The sequence below is a fragment of the Erithacus rubecula genome (assembly GCF_903797595.1).
Source record: "Erithacus rubecula genome assembly, chromosome: 10".
NCBI classification, from domain to species: domain Eukaryota; kingdom Metazoa; phylum Chordata; class Aves; order Passeriformes; family Muscicapidae; genus Erithacus; species Erithacus rubecula.
The window spans coordinates 9,698,463-9,715,592 of NC_136662.1; the positions used below are offsets into that span (position 1 = coordinate 9,698,463).

Genomic DNA, 17,130 nt, shown 5'->3' on the forward strand with positions numbered 1-17,130 from the left:
TTATTCTTTGGCTTTTTATCAGCTTTTTCAAATCCCAGGTTGCAAATCAGTTGCTTCCTTTTTAGTTACACAGAAACAAAATGAGATGCACCTGAATACTTTTAAAAATAATTACTTCTAATACTATTTACCAAGGCAAACATTCATCCATCCTCATGTTTTCCTCTGTAGACTGTAGCACTCACTCTTTTCTTACTCTTTCATATGCAAACACTGTCTGTATTATAATCACTGAACATAAATCAGATAAAAGCAAAATCTGATGTATTAACAATGAAAATGTTTTTCTGAATAAAAACATGGATTACCATGGAATTTTTGCTAGGATTGTGCTAAGATCCTCAGAACTTGTCTCTGAAAGACTTATTCTTCTAATCAAAGTGAATGTCCCATTTTCCCCTGCCTTTTTCCTAAGCAGGTTGAAGAATGATCTCTTCATATGTACAGCTTTTCCTAGGCACAAAATTTCACTAAAATCATTTGGGGAAAGGGCAATAGGCAATGTTTTATGGGTGACCTTCCTTTAGTCTCTCCAGTGCTAACAATATGCAGACTGGGTTGGTCTTTGGGAGTCTGAAATCTCCCACGCTGAATGGTGTTGTGAAAACAAATCCCTTTTGGTGTGGGAGTATCTGCACAGAACAGCTGATGTGGGCTCTCCCTGTGGGGCTGTAGGTTTCATAGTGGGAGGAGGTCAGATGTGGATCCCAGTGGGATGTGTGCATGGTAGGTTTGGAGATATTTCTCTTGGAGTTCCAGACAGCTCTGAGCCATTTGCTGACCTTTTGAGGGATTCCTAAAGCTGTTAGTCAGAAAGCATTAGTGCTACATGCTGGCAGTTCTGAATGGGTTACATACAATATGTTTCCTTTGCTTTTACATGCTTAGATGATGCTTTACTAGTGCCAAGTGGTGGCAGACAAAAAATTATCAAAAATGGGTATGAAGGAAAAAAGGAAATGCTATGTGTGCAGAAATCTTGCTTTCCTCTCAGGGTACAGGATTGCTGTTCAGTGTCACTGAAGTGCTGGTAATGTGTAAAACAGCAGCCCCTGCCCATGCCACAAAATGCAGTGGCAGTGTCCTTCTGCCATCTGTGACTCGGAGCACAGGCAGCAGCACAGCTTCAGTGCATTTTTTCTAATGGTAAAAAAATCCAGTAAAGTCTTCAGAATTCTTCCTAGATGGATCAATGTAGCATAACATAGTAGTGCACAGATCAGATGAGTCATATTGAAACTGACTCCATGCTGACAGTGAATTGCTTTCACTTCAGCAAATTCTTGAAGCACCTCATTTCCTATGAGCTAGATTATTTTTTCATAAATTGTGGACAACAAATAAGATGAGTTTTAGCCCTTGCCTTTGTTGCTGAATGTGGCAAGCTGATCTGTGAGTAATGGAGCCAAAAAGAGCAATCTGTTCCAGAGCCTCCACAAAGTTTTCCATTGTTTGGGGAACGAATCAGTCCATTCTCTACGTGAAAGGGAAAGTCACGCTCAGGAACTTGATTTGTTGCAATGATCTTCTTTAATGTATTGCGCTGCTGGTGACATTCCCCCTGATACTGGGGTCCTTTGTGTGCTTTGTATTAGTTTTATTTTCTTGCCAGGAAATTGGCTTCCTTACATATATAGGTGTTTCAGTCCTGGATCCTTTTGAGCCCAGAAGTGTGCCTGCTAACATGCTTCAGACACGACTGCATTCACAGAAAAGCTGGCAGTAAGGATTTTGCTCCATCTTCCTATTGCAAAGTTAAGTTTCTTCTTAAAATTAACTCCAGTTACCTGGAGCATAAAGTCATTTGGGAGCTCAGAGTGGCATTTGGAAGGGCATGGCTTTTGCCATGCTCAGGTGGTTGCTAGGTTGAAGCTGGTTCGATGTTTGTTCCATACTGAGACAGGGCTAAGATAAAAATGTAACTTGAGCTCATGTGATTTGGTGAGTACTAACCTGGATCCACTCCTCCCCAAGTAGAAAGATCTGGTTCTACAGGGAATTCCTACCTGGACCATCTAAATGTAAAATAAGTAGTAGGCATCAGTATTAAGAAACCTTTAACAAGAAGAAAGAAAATGGAGACAGAACTTAAAAAAAAAAGAGGGAGTGAACAGGAGGTAAAATTAACCCATAAGGGCAACTTTATCTGCAAAGATGGAGAAATGAAGAATGCTGGAATTTCCTATCTAATAAAGACCAATACCAGGTTTTTCTTTTCCCTCAAAATGATTATATCATGTGTATGAAAAGTCACTCACCATTGTCAAGTGTTACTGTAGCTGCTGGATAGGCAGTGAGCAAGGACTCATTCTTCCAAATGCCTCAGGATCTTGAGTAGACTATGTGAAGAGTGACTAAGGAAAAGGTAGTAGCCACCATTCTTCAATGTCTAGCAATGTGGATTGCTATAGGAACAGAGCTGAAGGCCCTGCTGGGTTCAGGGATAGGACCCGAGATTGCATTTTTGCCCTCTTGTTGACTGTGACACACTGATGCCTTCCCAGCCCAGAAAATACCTAATTAAACAGCTTTCTGTGCATGGCAGCACAGGCAAAAGCTAGGGAACAAGTCTCCTAGCATTATCCTAGGCTCCCTCTGGAGTCAGCAGAGCTGCAGCCAGTAGTGCTCAGATCAAAGATTTCATCCTGTCCTCCAGGATGTTGCCATCCTGGTTTTCTTGCATGGTCAGACTAGCCGGGTGCAAGTGAATCCAAGAGGTTAAGGTTTCACACAGCACCTGTCCTGTGACTTGGGGAGGAAGTCTGAAGTTTCAGATGGCTGACTGAGAGATGACAGTGTAAAGAAAATAATGTTTTCTTTAAGATGACTTATAAAAGTCTTAGCAGTTTTAGGGCAAACTCACCATGGTCTAGGGCCACCCTGATAAGTTTGGGATCCTAGATGTTTGCAGTGCCCCTATTGACCCCTGGTATCAAGCTATGCTGAGGTGGGGTCTCTGCTTCTGCTTGGCAGGACATCTGTGACTCTCCCAAGTTCTCCTGCTGCACCTTCTATGCTTCATAGAGCATTTCTGCTTGCTGCATGCTACAGAAATGCCCTGGGCTTCCAGTGACCAGAGCCCTGCACCTCCCTGCACCTTGCCTACTAATAACCAGCATGTGCCTCATTTGGCAGGGTAAAAGGGCTTACCCCCAGCTTCCCAGCATCTCAGAGGCTGTGTAAAATCTGTGCAGGGTCACTGCTGTAAATCCCAGATGTCCTCTGGAGGCTGGAAATGCCTTCCTGAGCCACTTCAGCTGAGATGCAGCCGAGTCTGATCCATCAGCTTAAGGGGAGACTGGGAAATGCTTGTGAGAAGTTGCTGCTGCTGGGGAAGGAGTTAAATTTTTCTCAGATTTAAAAAAACTTTTTGGTTTACTCTTCAGTTTTTCTCTTTGCTCCTCAGAGAGGAATGTGGGCTCAGCTTACAATGAGTTAGGACTAGACCAGGCTCTTTTTCAAGGAAAGCCTGAGATTTCAGGGAAGGATTTTGTTCCTTTTGTCTGCTTTTCTGTGGAAGATGCCCATTAAAAGGAGAGTCTGAATTTCAAGAGCAGGTCTATTAGAGAGGTAGAAAGCAACTGTAAAGCTTGACTTTGGATCCTGATTTCCTGCAAAGTCTGCTTAAATTCAGATTTAAGCTGGCATAATGAATGCTGTTCAGAAATATGCCATGCAGAATATTTCTGGGCTATAGCAGGCTCAATTAACTCCTGGCAGCTTTTGGTGGTCGTTTTGCAGCACATTCTGTGGGGTGTTTTTCCAGGGGTCATTCAGCAGTGTCTCCCTACGGAGAAGAGCACTATTGAACTGCTTGGAAAGCTATGAAATTTCATACACTGGCTGCAACCCCAGGAGACAAATCCAGCCCCAAACACTATCACTCTTAGATTTGTGTTTCATTCAAGAAGTCATGAAGCAATCTATTTTGCTAGGGAAAAAAAAGAAATCATTATTTTATCATCATTCTGAGTACTTTCCATAGGAACAAAATTTATCAAAAATGCCTGAGATCTTTGAGCAATATCTCAATTGTGCAGAACAGCATTACATTGATTGTGAACTTAGCCTTTCTTTGGGTTTTTCTGCTTGTCATTTTTACTTAAATACAAATATTAATGAAGACCTAAACGTGCCCTTTTGCTATTGCCCTTTATTTTGCTTTTCTATAAAGATTGCTCATAATCCTACAGCTATCTTTTTGCACTTTAAAAGGTTCTTGCTTCTTATTGCTGTCAGGATAATAATGCTGCATCATTCCACCTAACTACCAATAAATAGAAATGCAGAGCCATGACTTCTATTCAAAAGCATGCAGGCTTCTTTGTATGTTTTGGTATATATAAATATCTTTCAACTTGTAGCTGTAGTACAACATCTGAATTGAATCATGGCTTATTCTTTCTATTAAAGCTGTGTTGTCCTTGCCATTATCCCTTTTTCCAGTAAATGAGTACAATGAAAAATTGATTCTAGCTGTATTGGACTGCAGCAAAGTAACAAAAGATGATTGTTACATTATCAAAGTCCTCTCTGCATCCATAATACAAGAATTGAAAACACCTGTCTTTATCTTCTCAATCAATATTGCACCTGAGTCACATTTTCCTGGAAAACACTTTAAAAGGTGTCCACTGTATGTTATTTAGATTTAACAAATGCATTATTCAGGCTGTCTTCATTTATTTTGATTACCTGAGATTGCTCTGCTATCCCTGTGAGTTATAAAAAGCCTAATATTAAAAGCCACACTAGACTAGTATGTCAGTAACAATATCAGATGACTTCTCCTGTGTGAAGCTGTGTGACAGCTGAACAAGTACACTTCCTCAAATGTATGTGGAAATCTTGTATTCAAGGGGGGCATTTTGTGTCATGGCACTCCCTTTTTAGAAAGCAGGGCAGGGCAGAGGGCATCAGTGAAGGGCAGCTTGGCCAGTATGACCCAACTGGAAGCAGATTTAGGGAAAGTGACAGTGGACATTAGTCTGCATTTCTTGAAAGGATAAGCCAGAGTTGTTTGCCTAGTACTGTCAGCTGTGCTTTACAGACACGCTTTCTAATACTTTTAACATGCAATGCTTAAGAGCAGCTAATTTACTGCATGTCTCAATAGCAGTCTGAAATTGTTGAGCATCCAGTAGAACTGAGAAATAAGTGAACAGCTCTAGAGACATGGCCATCATTTCAATATGTGCATTTGCATATTCCATCTAATGCCTCAAGTCAGATGCCTAAAATTAGTAGATTTATTTGGATGTGTGGAAATAATTGTAATTTGTTTCACAGCAATCAATTTGTGATGCTTTGATTTTCCTTTCTACAGAATTAAATTATTAAGGGGCAAATATGATTTTCAAGATACTTTTTATCATTCTCTCTGCTTGAAGTTTTGGCAAGTTTGACACACTATAACCCAACATTCTGCCATGAGTAATAAATATTAGAAAAGCCCCAATCAAATAAAAAACAAATTAAGTATGAGAAGTGCAAAGAAATGAGGGATAGCAGGCTAGTACCTTGCTAGGAAACACGACCATACTAGGGGTCCCTTTTCCATATCCACCAATTTTCTGTATCCATGAGACAGCAGTGGGGTCTGAGTGAGGAGTCTGTGCCCCTCAGGCTCTGTGTGGGGCTGTGTTGGGATTGCAGGGGGTCAGGTGAAGGGTTGAGCTGTTCTCCAGAGATGTTTCATGATCCTCCACACCCAGACTTGTCTCTGGCCAGTCCCACAAGGCACAGGCTGGGAATTGCAGCAGCTCCATCCCAGCAGAGGTGGTCAGGCTGCTGCACTGGTGCTCAGCACTGGTCTCTGCTCCAGGATTGGAGGCTGGTGACAGTCCTGTCCTAGGCAGTGGGGAGAGATGACTCGGGGTCATCTGAGTCCTGCTGCAGCTCCTCAGCCCCCTGAGCAGAGCTGGGGCAGGACTCAGGGCAGGAGGAATGTCCTTGCTATCCAGGAGAGGTGCTGAACCACATCTGAGTGCTGTTTGTATTCCCCCAAGATCCTGGTGCTGACCCACAGTGACATGACACTCTGGGGAAGCAGCAGGAAGCAAGCTCAAGTGTTCAAATTTTGGTCAGTACCTGAGGCCAACTCATGCCAAGCCCAGGGACCCCCCTGAGCCCCCCAGCCCTGCAAAGCAAGAGACCACCCCTGTTCCAGCAGTGAAGCTATCAAAGCCCCTGCCTACACTTCTCTTGCATTTGGCAGGAGTACCCATATTTTTTCCCATCCTCTGCCCTCATTTTTTTCCTCTGTTTGAAAACCTTGCTTTTTGTTTTAGCAGATGAGTAAAAACATCTGCTTAAAAATTAACTTCAAAGCCCTTAGTCATTGCACAGCTACAAGCACAGAAATACTCCCTCCCTCTCAATCTTTTTTTAATCTTGAATTTGTTTGTTTGGTTTGGGTTTTTTTTTGTTTTGGTTTTGGGGATTTTTTACAGCTGAGTACAGACAGACTGGACTGGTAAGTCAGAACCCCAGTTTCACCAAGCCCGCACACAGCTGGTGCTGAAAGCTGACCATGCCCTGGGTCCACCCCATTCATGTCCCATGGTCCCATCAGCACAGTGTTCATCCAGGATCCAGTCAAGCTGGGAGATTTCCTCACCAGTTTGTGCCAGTTCCTCACCTTTCAGAGGGGTCAGACCTTGCTGTGGCTGCAAGGGGCACCGATGAGAGGGGGGGAAGAGCCCACGCAAGGGCAGAGCCTTGCCAGCTGTCCTGGATCTTTAAAGGGATAACTCAACAACATCTGAAGTTTGCCTTGGCTCAGGGGAGACCCTGAGTGCCAGGATGCCTCTGTCAAACACTTCTAGCTTTAAACTGGCAATAGCACATTGATACCTTGATGGGAACAGGCTTTCTCAGGAGCTGTGCACACCTCTGCTGCCAGCACAGCCTTGCTGCTGGCATGTTGGAGCTTCTGCTTCTGCTCCCAGCCAGACCAAAGGTAAGGAGGAGAAAAAGAAATAAGAAATTACATGGAAAAAAATGTCTGGCTCTGGTTAAAGGCTATTCCTATTGGAAATTGGCCTCTGTGCATCTGCCTGGCCTCTGCACAGAGAATATCTCAGCTGAATTCCTTCCTGTGCTCAGGCCAGGAGTGTTCAGGAGGCTCTGTCTGCACCACTGGGGTGGAAGGAGGGGGCTGTACACCTGCATCCATGGGAGCCTGCAGTCCTGCTGTCTGCAGAAATGAGCTGCAGAGCTGCTGCTTAGATCTAACCCTTAATACATTCATATTCTCTCATCAATGCAACTAGCAAGTGAACTAAAAAACTGAGTTTATTATGGGATTCTGGCTTTCATTAAGGAATTTTGTACCTATTTAAAAAATATATGCAGGAGCATGTTGCTGATTATTTTGAGAACCTATGCAAATTTATTGTTTTGCAGTAGGAAAGGCTTGCTGTGAAGTGTAAATTAAGCCATTTAAATCATCTTGCATGGTAACTGGACCATCATCTCTGTTTCTTCAATGAGATAATACTATATTACCTGCCATAGTTTTATAGTTGCACTTGTAGTCCTTGCTGGCCTAAAAAAAGCTAGCTGCTGTCCTCCTGCTTTTCTTTCCGGCAGGGCTGGGTTTTATTTGGTATTTGATGGTGTCCCAAAGTGTGCTGGCTGCTCCTTTGGCCAGGCAGGACTGGCTCCCCTCAGCAGAACAGGACATGGGGGGTCTCAAATCTGCAGAGTCAGGACATCAGTGGCTATGTCAAACTCTGCTTTTGATTGCTACAGATGACTTAAAAATCTCTATGGGCAGTTTCCCCCTAAATACTTCTGCCAAATGTGATCAGGGGTAAATTCAGTTTCATCCCCATCCTGAGTCACCCACAGGTCAGATGCAATTGAAGATTAGACAGACCCTAAATTTTTTTTTCATGTCCCTGCATATGAACATATGGAGGCTGTTTTAAAGACAGACCAAGGGATATATTAACACATAAATCCTGTGGATGGTTGTATTGGTTCTCAGGCAAACATACACATGAGCATGTTTTCAGAAACATGGAGCTGAAGGCTGAGGTAGTAAAAGATGTTCTCTGGAATCCCTAACTGCAGCTCTGCCCTCCAAGTGGGGATTGCACAAAATAACACACCAGACAGGTGAGGACTCCTTCAGCAGGTGCTCTTCACTAATTTAAAAAGCTGAGATGGAAGTTTTCAGTGGTGGAATAACTTTCCCCTTCACCTGTTTTATGCTAACATCATAGTTTAGGCTTTTAATGAGTTGCTCTCAAATCTGCTTTTCCCTGACAATAGAACTAGAGTCATTCAGTAATTGAGGGGTTATTTGATACAGGAACAATGTAGATATCTGTCAAGGTAAAACCACCCTGACTTCTAAAGGCCTTTGCCCCTTTGGAAAACTACAAGCTTTAAGGATAACAGACCATTGGCTGAGTCAGGTGATGTAACTCAGTCCTGGTATGCAGTGCTGCATCCATTCAGGGAAAACACAATGTTCTAAAACCTCCAGATGAAACAGAGAGAAAAAATTAAATGCAAATGTTAAAATGCATGTTTTAGTTCTCACATTTTACAAATTTAAGAGGTGCTGAATTTTACTGACAGTTTTCTTGGCAGCAAGTGAATTCCAAAGATGCACATGCAAATATTTGTCAAAACTGAATTTTCAATTTTGCATGCATAAGAATTACTCCAGAAGTGCTGGCATACTCACTTGCTCCCAGAAGAAAAGTAGTGTCATGTGGCATGTCTGGCCAATCACAGGAAAACTGTGTATTTTTAATTTTAAATATTCTGATTAATCCATAGAGTAAAAAAATATAGTGAAAAGAAAGTCACTGAATATATTTGAATAATAAATTCAAGATGGTGTGATTGGCTTATATATATTCCCCAAGCAAGGCGAGACAAAATTAATCAAATAAATTATTCATTTTGCATTATTTGTTCAGGTCTTTTTTTACAAGTAATGCCGAATAGTGATGTCTGAATTTTGCAGTTTGCTACAGAAACTCTCATATCATTGTTCTGATTGTCCTGATACCCACTGCTTTGTTTGGCTGTCACTGTTTCACACATGAGCTCAGCATTTGCTGTGATGCTGTATCTTCTGTGAAAGAGTTGCTAAAAGCAATCAGGTCTTTAGTAGCAGGCACTGAAAGTCCAAGGTGCTCATTGACCAAAAGTCATTAGAAATATAATGGTGCCCATTTCTACTAAATCATTACAACACAAATAGCAGTGCTCTGCCTTGGCCTTGGAGCAGAATTAGATTCAGGTTAGAGTGCATCCGTACACTTACCCAGAGAAGCACTCAGTGCTGCTGTCCTAATTGCACCCCAGATATCCAGACCATATGAGAGACCATATTTACAGAGAGGATTTAATGGCTCTGCTAGCAAAAGTCAGTCAGTCTTCCATTGCATTTATTTTCATCAGCAAAACCAATCACTTTGTTCTCTGAGATAAATACAGTAATTAAAATATAATTCTTCTTTTTTTGATAGCTGTGTCGTGTATGGTACTTGTCTACAGTCTTGTTGCAAGCTCAGAGAGGAGGCAGAGCACAAAGTTGAACTCTTTAAACACACGAGTCTCCTGCCATTAACAAAGCCCTGCACTGGGAAGTGAACAGTGAGCTGCTAAGCAGAATTGTGCCTCTTTGGCAGGAGCACCAAACCTCCCCTCGTGGTGGATGGGAGCTGAGTGTGTGCAGGGACACTGTGAGCTGGGAAGGGCAGTGTCTGCAGCTTGCCTGGAGCCCCAGATCCCACCACTCCTGTGAAGCAAAGAAACATGGTGCTAGATCATTGTTTTCCTAAAGGTGAGTGATGGAATGACAACTGATGCTGCAGCACAGTCCTGCTGAGGGGAATTTAAAGTGCTAAACAAGGTATGTCTGCTCCAAAACCCATGTGTAAAGCTGGGGGTTTGAGCAAAAGCCTGCCAGCCACATCCTGCTGCCCAGGCTGCAGCCAGGGCTGGTGCAGAGGGGGATTGTGACAAGGCTGGCAAAACCTGGAGCAGTACGGTCAGCTTTTCATGTAAAAACTGCCAGATGATTTATATTTCACTGCCAAACATGACTGTATTTGAAACACAGAAGTGCACAAATGTAAGTGGTGCTGTCAGCTCCCTAAAAATCACATTTTTGGAAGTCTGTAATACTTGTTCTGTTCCATATGTGGAGGGATTTTTATGAAATGTTCCAGGCAGAAAGTGAAAAACTCTGTGGTGTACTGGCACGATAAATCTATCTTGCGTGAATGCAGTGCTTTCCACTTAAAGTGACTTGCATAAGTGGAAATATTATCCCCATTTTGCTGATGAAGAAACTGAAGCCCAGCATTTCCTTTGAGTCACATCCAGTGCGCAAGGATAAAGCCAAGAATGAATGTGCTGACACACAGGATTTCCCATTGCTACCAGACAGGTTGTCACCACTGAAAGTATTTCATTCTGACTTTAGAGTTGTCTGCTCCCCGATTAAAGCACCATTTTACTAACCACTTTATTTAAACATAGGAAAAAAGGAATTGTCTGTATTTGCTCCAATCTGTTCTCCAAGACAGCTTATAAAGTGGCAGGAGCCTTTGCAAGCTCCACTTGCAGTGACTGGGCACACCAGACAAGAGGCCATGTCCTAAATTAGCTGATGCAACTGGTGCCTGCACTAAATCTGTATCTGTGCAGGTCTACACTATATGGGAGGCAGCAAATTGTGGCTCCTGGAAGACTTATGTTGTCTGTAAGGAATCATTATAACTTTGGTTAGAATTGTTAACAATTCAGCAACACGATACGAGACGTAATTATGTGAGTTATTGATTGATGCATGTTAAGAAAGATCTCCATTATGAAGCATTATTGGGGCCTCTGAGTGCATCAATAAAATCATTTATTTCTTCACATGGATACTAAAGAAGACTTAGAAAGATGCCATGTGCAGAAAGCTGCTTGTGCCAGTAAATTATATTTACATCTGCTGCATATGGATAGGCGGGATACAGGCCAAGTATGTGATGGTGGGAAGCAGCTTGCTGCTTCTGTTTTGGGAAAGTTCATCACGGTTGAAATTTTGGACAAATTAGATTCTGAATCAAGCTAGAGAGACAGCAGCAGATGAGCTCAAAACTTTAGTTGCTCCAGAAACTCCATTCAGAATAATATACTATCTCACGTGTCTTGTCTTTCCATCAGAGTTCTGAGGATATTTTCTGGTTGCTAATGGGAGCAGAGAAGAAAAGAGGATCTTGCACTGAAAGGGAGAAACACACACAAAATCTGCTTCACTCTGAGTTTTGTGTTTGGAAAATGAGGACATGGAAGAGGTCCATCTTTGCTGCCATTTGGATATAACTGCAAGAAAAATTTAAAAGGTATGAAAGTCAAACTATGCCAGTGGCAAATCTGGTCTTCTGCACTGGTTTGTACCCAAACACAATATAGATAATAGATAAATTCAGCTACAGTTTTTGGGCAAATTGTAATGCTTGGAGCTGAAGGATAAAGATACAGGCATTTCATCCTCCGAGTATTTTCCCTGCAAAACCAGAGCTGAACCAAACAAGGTCCTCTGGCCTGGTTTGGCACCTTTTTAGGCTCTTGTCCTGCTGCCACCTCCCTCCACTGGGCAGCAGCTGGGGGCTGGTAGGGAATAACCTGGAGGGGTTGTGGTTGGGGTCCAAGGTCAGACCTCCACCCCAGGGCTTCCCCTTCGACAGGAGAGTTCCTGGCAGGAGCTGCTGGGGTGTGGGTGGTGAGCAGCTTTTGCTGGTTGTGCATTTTGCCTCTCTGGATGAGCAAGAAGCTGGATCTGCCTCCCAGGGCTGTGCCCAAGACAGGGTGGAAGCAGCCTGTCCTAAAGATCCATCCAGCAATGCAGACTGCACATTGCTGTTGCAGAACAGGAACACAGTGCAGATCCTCACGTTGTTTTGCAGTGCAGAAAAAGCAGCCTTTTCTTTAGGGAACATGATAAAAATGGGCTCTGGCTTAAATCTCCACACCTGAGGTTGGATTAGTGACTCAAGCAAGCAGAGCTGCTGCTCTGTAACCCAAATAATGTCTGAAATGCAGCTCGGTGGAAATGGCTGCACTGCCTGTTTGGGGAAACACAAACACAGAAGGAAGGGGGAAAATGAAGGACTTTTTAGTCACTGTGCTGCCAGTTTGTTGGCTTGAAGCTGTTACATATGGAGGGCTGCTTGGAAGGTGACCAGGTGCTTTCCAGGCTGGCTGCTGCCAGGTGAGATGTGTGTTAAAGTGAGCAGGCTGTGCACAGCTGTCCCTCCCTTGCTGGGGATGAAAGCCCCATGTGCTGGCAGTGGTGGCAGAGGGGCTCAGGGCTTTCTCAGCATTGCTGCTGCTGCTGGAGTGCACTACAGGCCCTTTTGCAGCACCCTGCAGCTTGCACCAGCACGCAGTGGCCTTGGCTTTGTCCAAAATCATGGACAAGGACTGATCCCTGTGCATTCCCTGGCTAGGGAGCCTCTGATGGAGCATCCTGCAAGGGTGCACTGCCAGCCCTTGCTGCCCAGGGTGTACCTGTGCATAGTCTCACAGCACCTACCTCTGTTTCTCTGGCAACTACTTCACTTTCTCAGACAGTGACAGCCCACCACTAGATTACAAACAGTGAATATTTTTTAAATCTAAAAGAAAATTTTCCTGCCATGGATGCAGGGTGGAGACCAAAGGAGGTTGAAAACCCTTTCCCAAGCCCTTGCAGGATAAGTGCTGCTGAGGCTGGAGCAAGCCTGACTCTGCAGGCTGTCTTCTGCCTTAAACTCAGTGGCTCCTGGCAAGTAAAATTACAGCAAGTACTACTGTGATTTGCAGAAGTAAATGTTTATTTCACCAGTAAAATGCAAATGTCTGGTGTAGTCCCACAAAGTGTGCACTCCCGCTGATGTCACTTGTTTGTGGCTATCCAATTTTGGATTATGTTTGCCTCTCAAATTTAATAATTTTGACGAGTTAACTTCAGCCTGTTTTTGACAAGGAAAGTAACTACAAGGAATGCAGTTTTGATGTGTGTCAGTGCCAGCCCTGGCTCTGCTGCTTCCCTCCAAGGCTGTTTGTTTCAGTAAGGGGCACACCCCTCTCCCTTATGGGCTGCTGTGACCAGCCCTTTCCCTTTAGCTGGAGGGAATAGCTAAGCCTGTGCCTAAAATCCACCACACTAGACAGAGCAGCTCCCAGCAGATCTCAGAGGAGCTGGGATGTGGCTGCCAGCCTCTGCTCTGGTTCTGGGGCTCCCTGCAAGCCCTGCGCCCAGTGCCCAGGACCCCAGGCATGCCTCTGCCTTGAGCATCTCTGGCTGCTCTTACCCATCCAGCCCCCTCCTCTACAGGTGATGAATACTTGAATTTAAGAAAAATTGGCTAGAGAAATTAAAACTGCCTCAGGCAGCTTAACTTGTACAGCGACACATACAGTACTTAGCACCCTAGATTTCATTATTCTTAACAGCATAACTGGAGTCCTATTTTCACACATTAAATATTCTTGGATTTTTTTCCCCAATGAGCAGACATATGATTTTTTTTCTCTGCCATCAACATGCGTGTTTTGTCCTTTCAGAGACTTTTTTTTTCCAAATTGGAATACAGATTAGTTTTACCTACGATTTAAAGAACTCCAATGCTTGGTAAGGCCTCAGTTCCTGCTTTTTATGGAAATGCATAGCTGTGGGGCTATGGGGAGCTGCTCACTGCTTAGCACTTCTGAGGGCAGAGCTGTGCAAGAATACACTATTTTCACATCAGGCTCTCACAGACGATGTGAAGTTTGACTGTTTGCCATGAAAAAGCAGTCTCCTTAAGCAGGAATAGGCATGCTCTAGTGCTCTCCCAGACCAGATCTGCAGAACTCTGAGACCATGAAGGGAGAGGAAATGCCAAAACCTACAAGGGGCAGGGACCAAATGGCCAAGGCCCACTGTTTGTGCCTGAGGTAGAGGCTGATGGTATATAATGAGGAGGCTGGCAACATCTGAGGTTTCTATTATCCTATCCCTCTATTAGTGGGGGGAAAACACCTCCCCACCAAGCCCTGTGGCAGGCAGCTCCTGGGGAAGATGCCCACTGTGTGGGTGGGAACACACCAGAAGGCATTTGCTGAGCAGACTGGGGGTGGCCAGCCTGGGGGGAGGTTGGCTGAGTCCTGTCATGGGCTTTAGGAGGGTTGTTGGCACTGTCAGTATTACCTTTGCATTTCCACTTCTCATGTTAAGACAGTGTGTGCAATGAAAATTTGTGTGTGAAGGTTTCAGTCAAAGGCAGTTTTTGTGTGCACACACCCCTGTGAGGATCTTGCTGGGCTGTTTCTTCACATCCATCTAAAGCCCTAGAGCCTTTCAGGGTGAGATTTGTTCATCAGAGCAGAGAGCCCAGGGAGCCTGCCAGCTCACTAAACTGGGGTGTCTGCATTTGGGGGTGCTGAGCAGCTTGCTAGGCTCCTCTGCTGTCTAGTGTAAAGCCCCATGGACTGAAGAAAAGCTTGGGACTGCCTTTGGAACTGACCCCATGCTTGGGGCTCTATGCTGTGGGACAGAGGGTGCCCTTGTCTCTGCTCACACCTTGCCCTCCCCTGGCACCCCTGGGCTGTGGGTGCTGCTGGTGCAGCTCTGTCCTGTGCTCAGCTGTACCAGGCTACCTCAGGTGAAGTGTCAAGTGGCACTAGACATTCATGATGCTCAAATCCTTCTGGAACTGTCCAGGGAGCAGAGTAAGAGAGTGCTCCAGTGCAGAGTATCATCTTTCCTAAGAGGATCTTCACGTGTCTCTGTCCTACTGCTCATTAAATGTAAGCCTCACCTGCTGGGATGATCCAGACATATCTCATCTAAATAATTCCTTGCCATTCCAGGGGGCTTAGATATTCCTGGCAGCTTTGTCTGTCTTGTTCTCAACCAGTGAAGCACAATTTAATCTTAGGACTTGACATGTTTTACTCTAATGAAGTCTCTGAGCTTAGAGCACGGGTGAGATGTAGTAATGTATATGGTACAAGAGGTCAAACTAAATGAACTAATAGTGCATTTTGATCCTAAATTATGAAATTCACAGAATGATTTCTAATAATGAATGCATTTGTAAAAGTTGGATGCCTTCTCAGGGATAATCTGCAAACAGAAAAACAACTTGTTTTGTTAAGCAGACTGTGACAAACAGTTCTTCCAACTTTATGCTATGCAGACACGTATTTTTGGATATTCTTTGGGGGAAAAAATCTACTGCAGTCAAATCTACATAACCTGCAAAAAAAGAATCTGAAACAAAACAAAAGATATATGTAGATTATGAAAGGTAGAGAATCAAGTTGGAATTCTAATGTAAATGTATGTCACTATCAGTAGAGATCACTTGTAAAGCACTATTTTAACTTGAAAAGCCAAGAACTAGAATATTAAAGTGAAAGTCTTTTTACATGTGCATTTAGAACAAAAGGTACCCTGTCATTAGAAATTATATATAACAGGCAGATGAGGGTTGTTGTTTTCAGTGTTTGGTTTAAACACAATAAAGATGAACAAAATTAAAGTATGTTCATTGGTGCATGAGGATGAAGTCAAGATCAGAAGTACAATTTCCTAATTTTTAGATTTATTCAAAGATTCTTCCTTTGTATTAACTGCTACAGATATTTAATGAATACTTAAAACCAAACACTGCTTCCCACCTCCCCCCCTACTGTGTTCAATGCATTTTGTACAGGCAACCTGATAAAAAGAATATCCAGGAGGAGGGGTAGGCAAAATCAAAGTTGATGTATCAGAACATCTACTGCATGTCTAAATACAATGAAATTTGAACTGTGTGGGTGTATTCACTCATTTTAAAGAACGCTCATTGATTTTAGTTTTATGTTTGGAATTGTGGTATGTTACACAAAGATCATTTTACTGATCTTTATGATTCCATAAAAGCCTATAACAATTTGGGTAAAACTGGATGCTCTGTATTTTTTCTTTGTTTCTGCTGTTAGAATTTATGCTTAGCTCCAGGTATAATGAGAACACAGAGCTTTCTCCTCATCTCACTGAAAACTGCAGGAACATTGCTGCAGACTCCAGGACATCCAGGCACAGGATCCATCCTGAACCCTTCAACAAAAATGCCTGGTTTGGAGCTGGGACAGCCTGAGGCTGATATGAACTGAACCTGTGGTAACAAGAGTTTTGGAAAGGCATCAGTATGGCCAAATTTCCATGAGATTTCAGAGGTGCAGTGCCCTGTTCTGATGAGATTCTCTCCTCCAGCCACCTGTCTGAAAGTGAAACATGGAAAGAGGGATAAGCTTGATAAAAAGGTGAGACAGTGTCCAAGCAAAGCTCTGAATTTTTTCTTTTTCTTTACAAACAGGAGGAGCAAATTGTAGTCTGAGGAAAAGACACAATATCCTGGAGTGTCAGATATAGCCAGGGAATGGGAAGAGGACTTAGAGCAGAGGAGTGGGAGTCCTGAGAGCTGGGGAATATTTATAACTCTGCAGAGATCCCACTGTGTGGACTTGGACAAAGTGCTCCAGATTGATGTGAATATCAGTAGCAATACATAAGACCCCTGTTGGCTTCCACAAGCTTTGAAGAATGTTTGAACCAGACTTCAGTGGCTCAGTACGCACTGCACTACCTGCTCCCATTCTCCCAGGCTGAAGCACAGACCTCCTGTGTGGAGCTGCCAGGCCAAAGCTTTTTTCCCTCCAAGACCCAGAGGAGGGAGAACAAGGATGCAAGGAATTGGAAAGAAAGGCTTTTGTGTTGAGAGTCTGGACAGCAAAGGACTGGAAAGTGTCACTTTTATGGAAAGAAGCCTCACCTGGTTGGGCACTCCTTGCCTTGGGTGCCCAGGGCAGCTTTCTCTGGGCACAGCAGGGTCTGTTGGACACAGTAAGACAGGGAAATTAACCTTCTACCTTAACTTGCAAGGAAAGCTGATAGGACAGGGTTACCATGCAGCTGGAAGCCAGAGGAAACAAAAGTGAACCATCAGTGTAACATGCACGTCCCAACCTGTGCCTGGCAGCTGTAAAGCTGCAACTCCTTTTCTGTTCCAGAGTGAGGTTTTCAGTATGGTTTCATTTCATCTGATGGGTGAAACATCTGATGATGTTTCCTATAGCTAAGTTGAACAGACA

At 43.6% G+C, this 17,130-nt stretch overlaps 1 long non-coding RNA gene across 1 annotated transcript in view; it reads left to right on the plus strand.

Moving 5' to 3' along the window:
- LOC306806092 overlaps window positions 1-16,262 on the plus strand; it is a 36,156-nt gene extending 19,894 nt beyond the window's left edge. The window contains exons 2-3 of the long non-coding RNA XR_013775390.1: window positions 11,188-11,366; window positions 15,992-16,262. This is a non-coding gene — a long non-coding RNA (uncharacterized lncRNA). The remainder of the gene's footprint in view (window positions 1-11,187; window positions 11,367-15,991) is intronic.
- The last annotated feature ends 868 nt before the right edge of the window (window positions 16,263-17,130 follow it).